Source organism: Schistocerca gregaria, unplaced genomic scaffold (assembly GCF_023897955.1).
Source record: "Schistocerca gregaria isolate iqSchGreg1 unplaced genomic scaffold, iqSchGreg1.2 ptg000483l, whole genome shotgun sequence".
NCBI classification, from domain to species: Eukaryota; Metazoa; Arthropoda; class Insecta; order Orthoptera; family Acrididae; genus Schistocerca; species Schistocerca gregaria.
The window spans coordinates 1,212,501-1,217,500 of record NW_026061892.1 but is presented as its reverse complement, the minus strand read 5'-3'; the positions used below and the strand labels follow the sequence as shown (position 1 = coordinate 1,217,500).

The 5,000-nt window shown below is 55.3% G+C and overlaps 2 non-coding genes across 2 annotated transcripts; both read left to right on the top strand.

Annotated features, from left to right (window-relative positions):
• The first annotated feature begins 2,429 nt into the window (after positions 1-2,429).
• On the top strand, positions 2,430-4,323 carry LOC126313527 (small subunit ribosomal RNA). Its single transcript, XR_007555212.1, has one exon. It is a non-coding gene; the product is annotated as a small subunit ribosomal RNA (ribosomal RNA).
• A 371-nt stretch (positions 4,324-4,694) lies between these two features.
• Positions 4,695-4,849, top strand: LOC126313450 (5.8S ribosomal RNA). Its single transcript, XR_007555147.1, has one exon. It is a non-coding gene; the product is annotated as a 5.8S ribosomal RNA (ribosomal RNA).
• Positions 4,850-5,000: the final 151 nt, after the last annotated feature.

Genomic DNA, 5,000 nt, shown 5'->3' with positions numbered 1-5,000 from the left:
TTGTCCCTTAACCTAACCCACGTTGTCCCTTAACCTAACCCACGTTGTCCCTTAACCTAACCCACGTTGTCCCTTAACCTAACCCACGTTGTCCCTTAACCTAACCCACGTTGTCCCTTAACCTAACCCACGTTGTCCCTTAACCTAACCCACGTTGTCCCTTAACCTAACCCACGTTGTCCCTTAACCTAACCCACGTTGTCCCTTAACCTAACCCACGTTGTCCCTTAACCTAACCCACGTTGTCCCTTAACCTAACCCACGTTGTCCCTTAACCTAACCCACGTTGTCCCTTAACCTAACCCACGTTGTCCCTTAACCTAACCCACGTTGTCCCTTAACCTAACCCACGTTGTCCCTTAACCTAACCCACGTTGTCCCTTAACCTAACCCACGTTGTCCCTTAACCTAACCCACGTTGTCCCTTAACCTAACCCACGTTGTCCCTTAACCTAACCCACGTTGTCCCTTAACCTAACCCACGTTGTCCCTTAACCTAACCCACGTTGTCCCTTAACCTAACCCACGTTGTCCCTTAACCTAACCCACGTTGTCCCTTAACCTAACCCACGTTGTCCCTTAACCTAACCCACGTTGTCCCTTAACCTAACCCACGTTGTCCCTTTGCCTAACATAGTTCACTGCTCGGAATCTCTGGTGTCGTTGTTATCCTCATGTAGATGTCTTGCGAGTGTTGCTTACTTTCCACATATTCCCGCTATCCACTGTCAATTGTACTGCAATAGGACTATATCGCCCCCCCCCCTCCCTCTGTCCCCCTCTTTGTGTCTCTGTCCTCTCAAGCTGGTCGGTCTGGCGTTTGAGTGTTAAATGAGCCTCGCAGCTGTTCAGTTGCATTCAGATGTCGACGCCCTCAGTGTACGTCGTGGTATGGTCTGTGTCCATTGTCCGCTGATGTCGTACGCGTAACCCACACGCTGTACCGATCATCGGTCGTTACGTACAGAGTGAAGTAGTGTGATACGTGTGACCGTACGCTGGCTGTGCCCAACGGTGTCGAATCTCAATTTCCATATGTTGTGCTCGATGCTACTTGTCTCGTCTCCCAATAACAGCTAGGTTGCACTGTGGTACGCCGTAGAGGCGTGTGGGAGGAACGTACGAACGCATTGTATGTCACCCTGGGTCGCTGGGGGTGGTGGTGCGGTGAGTCAGGTCAGGTCAGCGTGAGCCGTCTGATGTAGTGACGCGTGTATTCCGACTTTGTCGTATTGCCTCACACAAAGTGCTACCCTGGTGGACCGCGTTCCATATCTGGGACATGCCGCAGATGCCGGTTGACAGTGGATCGCGGAAGGGACATCGCATACGTGCGCGGGCCACCTTCCACGTGTTCTCTTCTGCACATGTCGCAGTGTGTATGTGGTCTGATGTAGCGTGTCGTGACACATGACATCCTGGCATGCAAGAATTGTTGAATTCGCAAATGTAGGTGGACATCTACGTTTACTGCCCAAGATACGCAAATGAACTGGAAATCCGTTGTTGAGCGGTTGTTCACGCTGGAGGTGAATCTGTGATGGCGACGATCGGTACAGCTATTAACCGGTTGTTTCAGCGGTACCCGCCACATCCACACACGTGACTAGGCCCCATGTGGGTATGAAGCGATACGCGGCGGTGGCTTGGTGGGACTGTTCCCGGCCGGTGAAGGGGGGCCGCCCGGCGTGTTGGCCGCGCGCTGCGTGGGCGCACGCGCAACAGGCGGCTGGTGGGGGGCGCCGAGTGGCAGGAGCGCCAGCCGACGGGCCCGGCAGGCGGCGCAGCTACGCTGCGGCGCACCCTGCACGCGGCGCCTGGCGGCCAAAGTTGGTTCAGCCGAGCCCGGTGCGAAGCGCGGTGGACATCTGCAGTGTGCTGGTCTGATTGAGGACTGTGTGCGTTGAGGATGCGCCGCCGCCTGGCACTCGGCGCCGCGACGCCGTCTGCTGCTCGGTCGCCCCAGCGGTTCTCGCAGGTGGTTTGTATCGCAGTTGTGCGGACGTGTTGGCGCGTGCGCTGTGCTGGGAGAGTTCGCTTCTGCACCCAAGTGGGGCTTTGCCCTTGTGTGGCGCTGGCGTTGGAGCTGCCGGTCACCATAGGTGGCGCGTGTTGTCTCCCGCCGGCAATGCCACGACAGCACGCTCCCGGGCCTCTGTCGGCAGCGGCAAGCTCAGTTGGGAGCAAGGGTGTTCTCACTAAAACCGTCTACTCGCCTAACTCCGGGCGATTGCGCCTCTCTCGAAACCGACCAAGTACCTAGGACGGCGCTGCGCGCCGCCGGGACCTGAGAGGGTTTCGAGGTGTATCGTGCAGGGGAGCTCGGCCTCCTCCTGTTTGCAGAATAATTGAGCGGACGCTTGCGTGTTCGCGCGGGCCCCCGGGACACACTCCCGGGCGGCCGGCTGCTCAGCTCTAGTTGACGCAGCTCCCTGGTTGATCCTGCCAGTAGTCATATGCTTGTCTCAAAGATTAAGCCATGCATGTCTCAGTACAAGCCGCATTAAGGTGAAACCGCGAATGGCTCATTAAATCAGTTATGGTTCCTTAGATCGTACCCACGTTACTTGGATAACTGTGGTAATTCTAGAGCTAATACATGCAAACAGAGTCCCGACCAGAGATGGAAGGGACGCTTTTATTAGATCAAAACCAATCGGATTGGCTTGTCTGGTCCGTTTGCCTTGGTGACTCTGAATAACTTTGGGCTGATCGCACGGTCCTCGTACCGGCGACGCATCTTTCAAATGTCTGCCTTATCAACTGTCGATGGTAGGTTCTGCGCCTACCATGGTTGTAACGGGTAACGGGGAATCAGGGTTCGATTCCGGAGAGGGAGCCTGAGAAACGGCTACCACATCCAAGGAAGGCAGCAGGCGCGCAAATTACTCACTCCCGGCACGGGGAGGTAGTGACGAAAAATAACGATACGGGCCTCATCCGAGGCCCCGTAATCGGAATGAGTACACTTTAAATCCTTTAACGAGTATCTATTGGAGGGCAAGTCTGGTGCCAGCAGCCGCGGTAATTCCAGCTCCAATAGCGTATATTAAAGTTGTTGCGGTTAAAAAGCTCGTAGTTGGATTTGTGTCCCACGCTGTTGGTTCACCGCCCGTCGGTGTTTAACTGGCATGTATCGTGGGACGTCCTGCCGGTGGGGCGAGCCGAAGGGGTGCTTTCGCGTCCCGAGGCGGACCCCGTTTAAATCCTACCAGGGTGCTCTTTGTTGAGTGTCTCGGTGGGCCGGCACGTTTACTTTGAACAAATTAGAGTGCTTAAAGCAGGCAAGCCCGCCTGAATACTGTGTGCATGGAATAATGGAATAGGACCTCGGTTCTATTTTGTTGGTTTTCGGAACCCGAGGTAATGATTAATAGGGACAGGCGGGGGCATTCGTATTGCGACGTTAGAGGTGAAATTCTTGGATCGTCGCAAGACGAACAGAAGCGAAAGCATTTGCCAAGTATGTTTTCATTAATCAAGAACGAAAGTTAGAGGTTCGAAGGCGATCAGATACCGCCCTAGTTCTAACCATAAACGATGCCAGCCAGCGATCCGCCGCAGTTCCTCCGATGACTCGGCGGGCAGCCTCCGGGAAACCAAAGCTTTTGGGTTCCGGGGGGAAGTATGGTTGCAAAGCTGAAACTTAAAGCAATTGACGGAAGGGCACCACCAGGAGTGGAGCCTGCGGCTTAATTTGACTCAACACGGGAAACCTCACCAGGCCCGGACACCGGAAGGATTGACAGATTGATAGCTCTTTCTTGATTCGGTGGGTGGTGGTGCATGGCCGTTCTTAGTTGGTGGAGCGATTCGTCTGGTTAATTCCGATAACGAACGAGACTCTAGCCTGCTAACTAGTCGCGTGACATCCTTCGTGCTGTCAGCGATTACTTTTCTTCTTAGGGGGACAGGCGGCTTCTAGCCGCACGAGATTGAGCAATAACAGGTCTGTGATGCCCTTAGATGTTCTGGGCCGCACGCGCGCTACACTGAAGGAATCAGCGTGTCTTCCTAGGCCGAAAGGTCGGGGTAACCCGCTGAACCTCCTTCGTGCTAGGGATTGGGGCTTGCAATTGTTCCCCATGAACGAGGAATTCCCAGTAAGCGCGAGTCATAAGCTCGCGTTGATTACGTCCCTGCCCTTTGTACACACCGCCCGTCGCTACTACCGATTGAATGATTTAGTGAGGTCTTCGGACTGGTACGCGGCATCGACTCTGTCGTTGCCGATGCTACCGGAAAGATGACCAAACTTGATCATTTAGAGGAAGTAAAAGTCGTAACAAGGTTTCCGTAGGTGAACCTGCGGAAGGATCATTACCGACTAGACTGCATGTCTTTCGATGTGCGTGTCGTGTCGCGCAACACGCTACCTGTACGGCAGTGGCCGTGCGCCGCGTGCGGAACCACGCGTGCCTCTCAAAACTAGCGGAAGTGTTGTTGTTGTTGTTGTTGTGTGGTACGAGCGCTGAAGCTCTGGAGCGGCTGGCCTGCGGTACCTGGCGCCTGGCGCCGGTTTTGAATGACGTTCGCCCGAGTGCCTGTCCGCTCCGGTGTGGAGCCGTACGACGCCCATCGGCTGTGAGGCCGTTGGACACAAAAAAAATAGTGGAACAGGGGCCGTCAGACGCCTCAGTCCCGCAAATGCTACTGTCTTGAAAGAGACAGTGGGAGACTGAAAAGGAAAAGATCACCCAGGACGGTGGATCACTCGGCTCGTGGGTCGATGAAGAACGCAGCAAATTGCGCGTCGACATGTGAACTGCAGGACACATGAACATCGACGTCTCGAACGCACATTGCGGTCCATGGATTCCGTTCCCGGGCCACGTCTGGCTGAGGGTCGGCTACGTATACTGAAGCGCGCGGCGTTTGTCCCGCTTCGGAGACGTGGGAGTGTCGTGGTCGCCTGTGTGGCCGGCCGCGTCTCCTTAAACGTGCGATGCGCGCCCGTCGCCTGGCGGTTCGCATACCGGTACTTTCTCGGTAGCGTGCAC